The following is a 14,243-nucleotide window of genomic DNA, read 5'->3' as shown; positions in this document are numbered from 1 at the left end:
GAGGCAATGCTCTCTGGGAAATGACCGCATTTGAGTTAGGACTGAGGGCTGAAAGAGGTGTTGGCCAGAAGAGCGAAAAGGATTCCAGGCAGAGGGAAGAACAAGTACAGAGGTTCCATGATATAAAAAGTCCCAGGGGACAGAAACTCGTGGAAGGACAGGAGGCAGAAAAGCCCTTGTGGAGAGCAGGGCTTAGGGGCTCAGTTCTTCGCCCCGAAAAAATTAAGGTCCCTGAGAGTGAAAGGATGCAGCTGATTTCATCTGGCAAATCCCTCGCCCAGAAAGGAAAAGCATCTGACTTGAGGTTGCACAGGAGTGGGTGGCTAACCTGGCCAGCAGCCCAATGTCCTGCCTCAGGGCTCAACAGTTCGCTCCAGGGGCGACCTCTGGAAGAGTAGCAACGTCTCTTGCAGGTACACTTGACAGTGAATCATGGGTTGTAGGGAACTGTGATAAAACTGTCAGTCGCCCTGGTGGCTCAGTCGGTTGAGCATCCTACTCTTGATCTGGCTCAGGTCATGTCTCATGGTTCTTGAGCTCAAACCCCACGTAGGACTGACAGCCTGACAGTGCAGAGTCTGCTTGGTATTCTCTCTCTTTCTCTCTCTCTCTCTCTCTCTGCCCCTCCCCTGCTTGCACAGGCATGCTCTCTCTCAAAATAAATAAATAAACTTAAAAACAACAACAACAACAACAACAACAAACCTGTCTCCAGCAAGATCCCTGTCCAGAACTCTGCAGACATAACTGGTGTGAAGAATGAAAGGAGGGATTCACTGGACCCAGCCTCACCCCTGGGTACACTGTAAGGCCCCAGCAGGCCCTGCTCTCAATGAATAAATGCAGACCTGTCCATTCCCCAGGAGATGGAGAGAAACTGGGCAATGTTGGGGAGCCACACAGGCCCTGGAGGTGATAGGTCTTTTGAGATGCCCATGGGGATGGGTCACAGGACTTGGAAAGCAGTAGATGCCAATGACACCCCAGGACAATGTACCCTGCTGTGCTTTGAAATTACTGTGAAATGGATTCAGTCACCCACGTCATTGCCTCTGACCCTCATTTCCTTTGCACAAGTTCCTTTGGAACACCTTCCCCTTTAGGTTCCTACTCATGGGTCACCTCCTCTAGGAAAACTTTCCTGCCCCTTCATTGAGTTAAGGCCTTTCTGACCTCAGCCCCAGTCCAAGCCTAGCCTGTCTGTTGAAGGGCTGGGTGCGGGTAGTAGCATTCACCAGAAGGCATATACAGGAAAAGGGCATGGTACCATGGAAAGCTAGAGCCAGTTGGTGACAGTGATGAATTCCTTTTAGGAATTCACCTGTCTGACTCTCAGGTGCCCAGGGACACCATCAGAGGAACTGGGGCTGTGTGCATTGAAGGATGTGTTAACAGGGCTCTGCTTGGCTGTAAGGCGCAGAGATGCTATTTCTCTCAGGTGAAGAGTCATTTTGGGGTGAGGGGGTCCTAACCCTTTTTGATTCACAAAACACTCCTAGGAAATTTAAAATAATTTGTCATTTTTGAATAGTCTGATAAAGAAGTGATTGATTTTGGCTAAAAATATCTATCTTCTATCTTTAGAATATGAAAGATTGTGTTATAAAGTTCACGTAAAATCTTAAAGAACATTCATAGTATATGACAAAACATTTTTCACATTTAATATGCTGTTTCATTTATCTTTATGTAATAAAAATATGATTTGGTGACCAATATATATAAAAAGTGACTATATCATATTCAGTCTTAATGCACTTGAGAATATGTAGTTGGCCCTTGAGCAACATGGGTTTGAACTCCACAGGTCCACTGATACACGGATTTTTTTTTTTCAATAAATATAGTACCGTATGATGGGAGAAAAAGAAACAAAGGCCAGGCCTTGTTGTAGCTCTGTTACTCACAGTCTCCAGGCAGAACTCCTGAGGCATACAGATTGTAACACTCCTACAGCTCCCGCAAGGACTTCCTCTTACCTGTATTTTACCAATATAGCTTTGCTCTTGTTAGTGTTAGAGTTACTTTTCCTCTTATAGCCATAAATACCTCCCAAGATATACGTTAGCAATTACCTAACAAGCATATGGCCCGCAAGTATACATCTGAAGGGTCTCAAGACTAATGTTTTAGTAGACAGTGGCACATAACCTTATCTTAGCCACTGCTGGCTCCTCAAAGTCCTGGAAGCCTTGTTTCCAAATTCCTTACAGACTTACACTATCCCTAACCCCCACTAACTAAAAAGTATTCAATCAGTCACTCCTCACAAACACAAGTGCAGCTCTTTCTGCTCATCGGTCCTGTCCCCGTGCTATAATAAATGCACCTTTTTGCACTGAAAACATTTCAAGAATCCTTCCTTAACTATCTGCTTGTGGCTGCACATCACTGTAAATGTATTTTCTCTTCCTTATGATTTTCTTAATAACACTTTTTCTCTAGCTTACTGTATTGTTAAAATACAGTATACAGGGGTGCCTGGATGGCTCAGTCGGTTAGGCGTCCAACTTTTGGTTTTGGCTCAGGTCATGATCTCACAGTGTCGTGTGTTCGAGCCCTGCATCTGACTCTGCACTGGCAGCGGGGACCCTGTTTGGGATTCTCTCTCTCCCTCTCTCTCTCTGCCTCCTCCCTGCTTGCACTGTCTCTCTCTCAAAATAAATAAATAAATTTTACAAAATAAAATACAGTATATAATACAAATATAAACTATGTGTTAATCAACTGTTTATGTTATTAGTAAGGCTTCTGGTCAACAGTAGGCTATTAGTAGTTAGGTTTTAGGGGAGTCAAAAGTTACATGTGGATTTTTACTGTTCATGGGTTGGGTTGGTGCACCTAACCCCCATGTTGTTCATGGGTCAACTGTAGTTTGAAACTTACACCTGGGTTAGGTGTCTCCTAGCAGCCAAAGTGATTACCTAAAAACCTAAATCAGCTCATGTTACTCTTACTTAAAACCCTCCAAAAAAACCAAAACAAAAAAAACCTTCAAAGGGTGTTCCAGTATATTCCAGCATATTGAAAGCAAATCTCAAAACCTTTATCATGGCCTTCAATGCCCTGCTTGCTCTGGCTCCTGCTCACATCTCTGACCTTACCTCTTTTTACCCTGTGAACAAAGCCTTATTCACAACACTGAAATAACTAACTCATTCCTATGTTGGTACCTTTACCCTGGATATTCTCTATTCCTGGTGCTCTTCCTTCAGAACCTTTTTTTTTTTTAGAGAGAGTGGGGGAGGGGCAGAGAGAAAGGGAGAGAGAGAATCCCAAGCAGGCCCCATGCTGCCAGCACAGGGCCTGACATAGGGCTTAAACCCACAAACTGTGAGATCATGACCTAAGCTGAAATCAGGAGTCGGACACTCAACTGACTGAGCCACCCAGGAGCCTCTTCCTTCAGAACTTTTAAGAGCTGGCACAACCCCTTTTTTCGGAAGATCTTCCCTGTTCATCCAATCTGAAATAGCCTCTATTCCCATCAGCATCTACAACATCAACTAATTGTTCTTCCTTTCAGAGCTCTTATGGCTCCAGAGAGGTTCTTGTTCCTGTGTTTGTGTTGGTTTTGATCTGTATTTCCAGCCAGGCTATAAACTTCAGGAGAGCCAGGACCAAGTCATCTTTGATCCTGGCTCTGTCTTCAGACCTAGAACAGCACCTGGCAACAGTTCAGGAGGTGATCAATAAGTATTTATGGCCGTTGCATCAAAATATTAAAAAAAAAAGTTTTAATGACCCAAGGCCTACAAGTTTTGAATTCAAAATTATAGTTTTATCTAATTGAAAAATAAATCACATGCATATAGCCAAAAATTTAAATATTATACGAATGAGCCTTTTTGCCTCACACCATCATATTGGTTAGGATAGGACCGGCTGTTCTGTGATCTTTTCTCTATTACTTAATACAACTATTTCTTTAAAACTTTTTTAACATTTATTTATTTTTGAAAGAGAGAGAGCACAAGCCAGGGGAGGAGCAGAGAGAGGGAGGGAGACACAGAATCTGAAGCGGGCTCCAGGCTCTGAATTGTCAGCACAGAGCCCTACATGGGGCTTGAACCCAAGAACTGGGAGATCATGACCGAAGCCAAAGTCAGACACTTAACCAACTGAGCCACCCAGGAGCCCCACTACTTAATACAACTATTTCTTAATAGCTCTCATGATTCTGTGTGTTGGCTGAGCTTGGCTGGGTGATTCTTGCTTTGAGTCCCATGTGGTTGTAGTCACAACCAGGACTGGAGTCATCTGAAGATTCAGCAGGACTAGTTGCTAACTATGGCTCACTTGTTTGGCTAGCAGGAGTTGCTGGCTGTTGGCTGGAAGGCTGAATAGAGGTGAAAACCAGAGTACCTACATATGGCCCCTCCATGAGGTCCCTCAGAGCATGGGGGCTAGATTCAGAGAGGAAGCATGCCCAAACAAGCATTTCAGCAGGCAGCCAGCTGCTAGTCTTCTATGGCTTGAGCCCAGGAAGTAGCACAGCATCACTTGCTCTGAGTTCTAAAGCAGTCACAGTCCAGCCTGGATTCAAGGACAGGAGACATAGATCCCAGCTTTCAATGAAAGGAGTGTCGAAAAATCTCTGGCCATCTTTAATTCATTACATGTGGTACCAAATAAACCTTCAAATCTCAGTGGCTTAGCACAAAAAGGTTTATTTCTCACTCACATCCTAGTGTGGAGTAGACCATATTGATATGTTATTCTCCTCTAGTAGTGACGCAGTGACTCAGATTTAAGCTGCTTCTATCCAACATCTCCATCATCTCAAAATTCTTTGATCCCAACTGCTTAGATGGGGGCCACAGGTGAAGGGGTGGGGGTGGGATGGAAAGTTATCACACTGACACTTAATTGCCTTGGACCTGAAGTGCCACAATCTTCTGCCTACACTCTCATTGGTAAGATCACATCTACCAGTAAGGTTGGGAAATGTAGTCTCCCATGTTCCCTGGAAGAGAAAAATGGGTGTGAATATATCATTGTTGTTGACACACACCAATTTCCCAGTCTTCTTCTCTAGAAGAATCACCGTTCTTCTTGGTGTGTATTTTTCAGAAATGTTTATGCATATATGAACATATAAAAACACAAAAATATCAAAACATATAGATCTACTACATTCCTTTTAAGACTACAAAGCATCTCATTATATGAATGTGCTATAATTTATTTAATCAGTCCCATATGGATAAACATTTAGGCTACTTCCCATTATTTGCTTCTATGGTGTTACACTGTACAGCCTTGTACATAGATCTCTTTTTAACTATGTTAGTGAACCTGTAGGAAAGTTCAGTAATTATATAGTCCGGTAACATCAAATTAGAAAATGTACTAAAAATGAAGTCATTCACAACCGCTACAAAAACTAATATACATAGGAATACACTCAAGAAAAAATTTACAAGCTGCAAATGAACACCAAATTTAATTTGAATGTTTGTATCATTATATATTTAATGTATCTTAAGTGATCAATGAAATTAACTGAAGGATCTAAAAGAATACTTGAATGAAAGAAAATACATTAAATATTTGGTGTTGAGAAGACTAAAACTAAAAATATAATTTGCAGGGGTGCCTGGGTGGTTAAGCCAGTTAAGCACCTGACTTCGGCTCAGGTCATGATCTCATAGTTCGTGAGTTCAAGCCCCACATCGGGCTGTGTGCTAACAGCTCAGAGCCTGGAGCCCACTTTGGATTCTGTGTCTCCCTCTCTCTCTGAACCTCCCCCACTAATACTCGCTCTCTTTCTCTCTTTCTCAAAAATGAATAAACATTAAAATATACATATATAATTTACACAAATTATGAATTACTTATTCCAATTAAAATCCCAATAGTGTATCTTTTTTAATTTTTTTAATATTTATTCATTTTTGAGAGACAGAGAGAGCACAAGGGGGAAGGGGGAGAGAGGGAGACACAGAATCTGAAGCAGGCTCCAGGCTCTGAGCTGTCAGCACAGAGCCCGACACGGGGCTCGAACCCACGAACTATGGGATCATGACCTGAGCTGAAGATGGACACTTAACCGAGCCGACTGAGCCACACAGGTGACCCTCCTTTTTTATAGAACTTAACACGTTGCCTCTGAAACCCATCTCAAAAAAGAATACCTAAGAAAAAAATATTTTAAGAATAAAGTAAGACTATTATAATGGAAATGGTGTAGTGTTGGTTCAGAAATAGGCAAGATTAATAATAGAATAGAGACCAGAAATAGATCCTTCCATGTAGGAATTTAATATATGATGAAGGTGGCATTTCAAATAAGTGGAAAGAGGGATCTATTCAATAATTTGTGTAAGGACAATTTGTTATCCAGTTAGAGAAAAATATGTAGTTAGATTCCTTACTTCACATCATATACAAAAAAAGTAAATTCCAAATTGATTATATTACATTATGATTTATACACATAAAAATAAAGATATAGGGTACTTGGTGGCTCAGTTGGTTAAGTGTCAGATTCTTGGTCTCTGCTCAGGTCATGATCTCATGGTTTGTGAGATCAATCCCCCTCCCTCCCGCATTGGGCTCTGTGCTGACAGATCAGAGCCTGCTTGGGATTCTTTCTCTCTGCCCCTGACCCCTCTCAAAATCAATAAATTAACTTTAAAAATAAATAAACTTTTTTTTTATGATAAAGAGGGGCACCTGGGTGACTCAGTTGGTTAAGCATCCAACTTCAGCTCAGGTCACAATCTCACGGCTCCTGAGTTCGAGCCCCATATTGGGCTCTGTGCTGACAGCACAGAGTTAGCTTCAGATCCTGTCTCTGTCTCTCTCTGCCTCTCCCCCACTCAAGCTCTCTCTCTCTCTCAAAAATAAATAAAAACATTAAAAACAAAAAAGAAACAAACCATAAAGAATCACTGAGAGTTTGAGTATTACATTCTTCAAGTATGCTGTTTGGATTTTTGTTGTTGTTTTTTAAGTTAGTGACTATACACATATTTTTAAAAACCTTAAAAGTACAGCCAAGGGATTTTGCTTAAAGTTAAGTATTTAGAAGGCTACTTCAAAATACTGTGGTAGGACTGTGCAATGATCCTTTGGGGCATGATGGTATCACTTCGGTATTCTACCCAAGGTTAAGGGACCAGGTTCAAAAGTGATCATACTTCCAGGGTTGTGATTGGGCGTCATTCAGTATGGGCTAATGTGAACAATGCTTTGAAATGGACAGCAAAGGGAAAAATGACCTCTTTTATTTTATAAGAAGTCAGGTCAAAGTTATGTGAATGAGAGGAATACAAATTTCTTTGGTAGATATGGCAGAAGCGGAGTGGGATGAAGTGGCAAGAGGGTCCTTCACAAGGAAGTTAAATCTTCAAGATATTGAAGTGTTTGGCTGCAGATGTGGTCACAAGCAAACCAGGCACCACCCTAGAGGATGCTTCCTCTCACAGTACTCCTGAGAAGCGCCAGCTTTCCCAGCAGCAGACAGCCTACATCTCTCTCGCCCCTCTGCAGAGCTGGCCCAAGGAGAATGCCATCAGGCTCAATGAAGGCAAGTGACTGTGAAAATCCCAAGGCACTAGAAGGGACTAGGGACTGGAAGGGGGTGGTGGGGAGGCACCAACTGGAAAGGCTTCAAGAGAGGGGACCATAAGGGAGGAGGAGGAGGAGGAGGAGGAGGAGGAGGAGGAGACAATTGGGATCTTCTCTGCAGCCTCCTCATTGATGGCCCACTCTTTTTGGGGGGGGGCATTTTTATTTTTTATTTTTTTGTTTAATTTTATTTTTAATTTTTAAAAATTTACATCCAAATTAGTTAGCGCATAGTGCAACAATGATTTCAGGAGCAGATTCCTTAGTGCCCCTTACCCATTTATCCCATCCCCCCTCCCACAACCCCTCCAGTAACCCTCAGTTTGTTCTCCGTATTTATGAGTCTCTTCTGTTTTGTCCCCTTCCCTGTTTTTATATTATTTTTGTTTCCCTTCCCTTATGTTCATCTGTTTTGTCTCTTAAAGTCCTCATATGAGTGAAGTCATATGATTTCTGTCTTTCTCTAATTTCACTTAGCATAATACCCTCCAGTTCCATCCATGTAGTTGCAAATGATGCCCCACTCTTATTGAAGGGCCAAGGACAAGGGGCAGAGTAATTTAGGCCTGGTTTCTACCTGCATCTCCCTCCATTCTTCCCAACTTTCTAAGGTTTTAGGATGCTGACCTATGTGAAATGCAGCTGATTCAGTGTGATGCAGTTTTGAGGACAGTGGGTAAAGAGGTACCTGACCCAGGTGAGGAGTGTCCCCACCTCATGGTCAGAGGTATTCAGTGCCTAGTTCTTACTTGAACACAGCAGTGAGGGGTGGTTTCAAAAAAAAAAAAAAAAAGTTCAGTTTTGAACACACTGAGTTTAAAGAACCCGTGAGTCTACCAGAAGTAGAGGTCCCAGAGGTAGGACAAAGGCCTGAGCTGGAGGTTGGTGGGTCATCAACATATGGATGGAAGTGAATGAGGTCATCCAAAGAGTATGTAAAGAGAGGACCTGTGACATAACCTGGAGGACACCAGTAAATTTGGGTGTCCTAGCCCAATCAGCCAAAGACCACTGGGGACAGACTCACAGTCCAACAAAGTCAGGTTATTGACCCATGCTATGAGAAACACAACATGTCAAAGGAACCATGGGGTGTCCCACCAAACACAAAAGATAGAGTCATTATAGGACTTGAGAGAGAGGTAGAATTAGGTGAAATTTAAATGAAGCAGTATTTTGATGGTTCAAAGCAAAACAGAGCTATGTGTAAAGGAGCCAACATCAGGTTTGGACTGGTAAGTGGAGCCAGGGGCCTGTTTCCTTAGAAACAGTTAAGTTAAAAAAAAATGTGGGGACTCCTGGGGGGTTCAGTCAGTTAAGCATGCAACCTAGGCTCAAGTCATGACGTCACGGTTCATGGGTTCATGCCCAGCACTGGGCTCTCTGCTGTCAGCATGGAGTCTGCTTTGGATCCTCTGTCCTCCTCTTTCTGCCCCTACCCGGCTTCCATTCTGTCTCTCAAAAATAAATAAACATTAAAAAAAAAAACAAAAAAACAATGATGTGAAGGGGCACCTGGGTGGCTCAGTCAGTTGAGCATCTGACTCTTGACTCAGGTCATGATCTGCTGCACTGAGCGTGGAGCCTGCTTAAGAGCTTAACATTTTCTCTTTCCCTCTGCCTCTCTCCCCAGCTCGAATGTGCTCTCTCTTTCTAAACTAAAAAAAAATTTTTTTAAGATGTGAAATATTATGTTCAGAAATTCCTTATCTGAATTTCTGCATCTGGTTTGTGAATCTTGTCTACATAGTGAGTTATATACTCCAGGCAAAAGTTTCACTCTTATATGATTTCAAACAGCAAAGTTTTTGATAGTCTGTGATTTAAAAAAAAAAAAAATGAAGTTGCTCAGTGAGTAAAACAAGAACTAGTCACTCAAAGCAGGGGGTTGTTGTGGCATTTTATAGCTGCAGTATGTCCTTGGGGAAAATAGTGTCTCCTGTTAATTTTGCAGCTGGCTTTATCTGTGTGTTATTCCAGACTGATAAATAGGGCAGATTTTTACAGTCCAAACTAATGTTTAGGTTTTCAAGGGTCAAACAATGGAAGAGGAATATGCAAAGACATAGTGAGTAGACAGGAAGAAAACCAAAATGTAAGTCTCACATAGCAGGAAGGTGATTATTGGTGTTGAATGCCGCTAAGAGGTGTAGTTTACTGTGCTACTTACTCTCCAATACAATAGCCACTAGCCACAGGTAGCTTAAATTTTAATTTAAAGTAGGGGTGCCTTGGGGCACCTGGGTGGCTCAGGTCATGATCTTGCAGAACGTGAGTTCTAGTACTTGGGTTGACAGCTCAGAGCCTGGAGACTGCTTCTGATTCTGTGTCTTCTCTCTCTGCCCCTTCCCTGCTTGTGTTCTCTCTCTCAAAAATAAATAAACAAACATTAAAAAACAATTTAAAAAAATTGTTTAATATAAAGTGTTTAATTACAGGGATGCCTAGCTGGCTCAGTCGGTAGACCATCCAATTCTTGATCTCAGAATCGTGAGTTTGAGCCCCATGATGAGTGCAGAGATTAATTTTTTAAAAGTGATTAATTATGTTAAACTTATTTTAGACATTAAGTTAATTAAATAAAAATTTTTATTCCATGTGGCACTTAGCCACATGTCGAGTGTTTGGCAGCCATGACTAGTGGCTAGGTATTGGGCAGTCCAGATACAGAAGATTTTCATCATCACATAAAGCTAACTGAACAGCAGTAAAAGACCTGCGAGTCCCAGGTCAGGGTGACCCGTGTTGAGTGCAGTGTCCAAGGAGTGATGTGGGGGGTGGAAGCCCTGTGCGAGGTACAGACAGTAGTGAGTAGTATTCTTTCTAAAACTCAACCCTAACTGCGCAAGTTTCCTATAATAGCTGCTGTGTAACTGAGGCATATCCATCCCACAAGCCCAGGCGCAGAGCACTGGGCTCCCCTGCTCCCCTGCGCATTTCCCTGCTCAAACAAACTCACTACGGTCCCCAAACTCCATCTCCCAACCTGCCCCGGGGTCGTCTTCGGCGACTCTGGCTCTTTGGCTTCCGGGAAGTGTAGTTTTTAAAGCGTTCCAACTCCAGAAAGGATCTAGGCATTGAACTAAGGCTCCCATAAGGCAGTGCATGGGCCACTGCAGTCCACTTCACCGCGGCCGCCATGTTTACCGTGAGGGAAGCCAGAAGGGGCACCCGCGGTTTAGTGGAGCGGGGCCGAGATGCAGGAATCTCCGGGAATGAAGGAGGATAGCAACTCCACCGGGTCTCTTCCTGCTACTCCTCAGATCTCTGTCGCTCGGGGGCTGTGGAGAATGCCTCAACCGAAGTGGAGCCGATGGGGATATCAGGGAGCCTTGGTGACTGAGCGGCCACAACCGCTAAGGGACTTGGAGGCAGCGTCTAACTGCGAGCAGCCTGAGACCCATTGGGCGGCCCCTGGCGTGAAGCGCACGCGCAAATGAGAGACCTCGCGGCCTCTGTAAACACCGGAGAGCGCCTGCGCTAACCGAGCGTCCCTGGATCAACACGTGGGGGCGCCTTAGCGAAGATAACTGTAAAATGTATAGTAGCGTAAGGGTCTTGTCTTTTTGTGTTGTACTTTTTCTTATGGTTTGTAACATACAGCCCTCTTCATCGCCTCTTAGTTTGATCCTCACAACAGGTTTTTGTGTTGTTTTGTTTTTAGCGTAGTGACATTTATTTTAGTTTTCTATCATATATTCTATCATTTCACAACAATTTTTTGGGTTTGTTTGTTTGTTTTACAAACGGGACAATGGGTTAGAGAAAGTCACACAGCCAGAGTCCTAGTATAATAAAGTGTGAAGGACCAGAGATGGTTCAGGATTCACGGGCTCTACCCTAGGCTGTGCCTCTGACTTGCTTTGTGACCTTGGGTAATTCTGTTCCCTTGGGGAGCTAAGCCTTCTCGTATGTAAATGGAAATAAGTTGTTGGGAGGATCAAATGAGATCTAGGAGTGAAACTAAATTCCCAAGCAGTATTTAAAGGCAAAATATTATAGTCAGGTGTTTGCAGATTGAGGGGCTGTTTCCTCATCTTACAAATTACAAAACTGAGGGCCCCAAAAGGAGCAGGAGTTTGCTGCAGGTATCAGCTGTGAACAAGGGCTGAAATCCAGCACTGCTGCCTTTGGGCCCAGAGTCCTTCTCTGCATCTCAAGGATCAGTGTCTTTGTTGCATACAGTTGGATCGACTGTTCGCTGAGTGTCTGGGGGAGTCCCTATTCCCAATCCTTCTCTCCAATCCCACTTGGCCCTAATGAAGGAGGGCCCTGCTCTGTTGAGATGACTACCAGAGGCAGAAAGCAAAGGAGGATCTGGAGAATGCTGGAGAAAGAACAGTGTTGCTGGAGCTGTACAGATGTTGCTTCTCAGGATGGTGGTCCAGGCAAGGGAAGGAGGCCAGGTATGACAGATGAGGGGGTAGTGCTAAGGGGGGACCCTGAGTGGGAAGGAGTGGGAGGGCATGGGGCTCTGTTTTAGAGCCTGGTAGGAATGGGACACTTAGGTGACCAGTTGGGGCCACTGGCAGCTGGAGGTAGTATCTGGACTGGCCTGATGATGAGGACAGGAAGGAAGTGATGCTTGTTGAGCCGAGGCTGTAGGAGCCACTCCCTTAACCAGGTGGAGTAGTCAGGTGGTACAGCATACCACCCCCCAGGATCAGGCAGCTGCCTGCCAGGGAAGTGAACTTCTCTCTGTCCCTAGTGGGAGAGCAGGGCTGTACCCAGATGTTTCTGTCTGGAGTGCTCTTAGAGGTTTTGGGGGACAGGTGGGGGAGGGGCTGGGAGATCCTGAGTTCTAGTTGCACATGGAGCCTTCTCAGGCAAGTCATGAAAGGCAGATGTTCATATAAATAGAAAACCAAGATTCGTCTCACTTCCAAGTATCTAGTTCTCTTAACACTTAACTGTTTTCAGCAGGGGAAACAGGCTGAAAGAGGAAAGGACTCTGTTAGGGACACACAAGGAGTTGGGGTAGAACTGAACTAGGATAGGGATCTTTCCATTACATGGCAGTGATCAAACATCTTCATCAAACATTTATTGAGTGTCTAATGTATACTCAGAAGAGCTACCTTAGGGGCAAACAGAAGGCAGGATTGCAGTCAGACCTGGCTTTTAATCAGCCCTCTCAGCCCTCCTCGTGACTTAATGTTGTTACCCTGGGTAAGTCACAACCCCTCTGACCCTCAAGTTACCTGTAAAGTGGCAGTAGTAAGAATTATCCAAGGTGTAACTATGAATTAAATGATTTATGACCTGCTAAGCACATAGAAAAGCAACAGGCACGTGATGCACACTCTAACCATTAGCCACTGTTGTTACTTGTGAACACGGGTTGAAGCTGGCTGCAGACAGGGTTCTACTAGAGCCAGGCAGAGGCAGAGATGCTGCAGCCCCAGCAGATAACTTCCCCTCCATGCCCTGGGAGCCTGAGTTTCTGGAAGTCAGGAGGGGTGAGGGGTGATGGGGACACATACATCCCCATTTCCTTCAGCACTGGGAACCTGGCAGGGAACAAGTGTCTCACCTGGAGTGTTTACACCTCCACTTGCAACATGATTCCCTTCCTTACAACCTGAGGTCCAGAGTTAAAGTGATTCTTGCTCAAAGCCACACATTACAGCCCTGGACAGTCAGACCAGAACCAGACCCTGGGGTCTTTACAGTCCTGTCAGGATTTGGGGTCATACACAATTCTTCCTCCCTGCAAGGCAGAAGTCCAAAAGTGCTAACTAACAGCAGGGGCTTGACCTGTGTTTCCCCTGATTAAAGCAAGAGCTGGAGGGAAGGGAGGGGCCTGGTGGGCCTAACATCAGATACCCTGTCCTGTCCCCAGCCCACCCTGTTGCTGATAATTTCAATTCTGGTCCAAGCCTCCCTAACAGAGGTTGGCTTCAAACCCCTTATTTATAGAGGAGGAAAGAAAGACCCAGAGAGGCCAAGAACTCACCAAGAGCCCCACAGTAAGGTAGGAATGAGTCTGGGTCAGAACTCAGGTCTCCTGACATTAGGTCAGGGCCCTGCCTGGCAACCAATCTGGGCAAGGCAGGGCTTGGCTCCATCCCTCCTTCCCAGTGCCTCCTTAGCCCTGCTTGGACCAGCCCCAGTGCGGCCACCTGCATGGGCTCTGGTTGCCGAGTGGCAGGGTGGAGGTGGGTGTGTGGAGAAGCAGGAGGAGGCAGAGTATAGGACCTGGTCAGAGAGAGGCCCAGAGCTGGTCTAGGGTGGGTGGACTGGGGAAGCTCTTCTTGGTGTGGTGGCTACTGCAGGATTCTAGGACCTTATTAATCAGTCTGAAGCAGCAGAGGATAAAAATACCGTGGGAACACACTCCTGGAGGTGGGGAGCAAAGCAGATTCAGGAATGAGTCACAGAGCCCAAGCCCTAAATTTAGAAGGTGCTGAAGGAGGCAACCTCCCCCAGGAGGGGAGCACTGTGGAGATGCCCGCTGACCCAGGACACCAGGGCCTCAGGACAGGGGGCTGTGATTGGCAGAAGCTGCCTGCAAGGCATTGCCCTGTAATGAGAAAACAGACAGTTTGAGTTGCTGCTTAGGCATTTTACAGTACAATAACCCTGCTCATACCCAGAGTCTGAACATTTAAGTGAGGACCTGAACTTAGGATTCCCACCACAGATTTTTGCTTTGCTTTTCCTGGTCA

At 44.6% G+C, this 14,243-nt stretch overlaps 1 long non-coding RNA gene across 1 annotated transcript; it reads left to right on the top strand.

Annotated features, from left to right (window-relative positions):
• Positions 1-159: 159 nt before the first annotated feature.
• Positions 160-8,020, top strand: LOC147576743 (uncharacterized). Its single transcript, XR_015241068.1, has 2 exons — positions 160-413; positions 7,294-8,020. It is a non-coding gene; the product is annotated as an uncharacterized LOC147576743 (long non-coding RNA).
• Positions 8,021-14,243: the final 6,223 nt, after the last annotated feature.

This window comes from Puma concolor, chromosome D1 (assembly GCF_028749965.1).
Source record: "Puma concolor isolate L17-30 chromosome D1, mPumCon1.1.hap2, whole genome shotgun sequence".
Lineage (NCBI taxonomy): Eukaryota > Metazoa > Chordata > Mammalia > Carnivora > Felidae > Puma > Puma concolor.
Note: the sequence above shows the minus strand (reverse complement) of the source record. Positions and strands in the feature narration are given on the sequence as shown.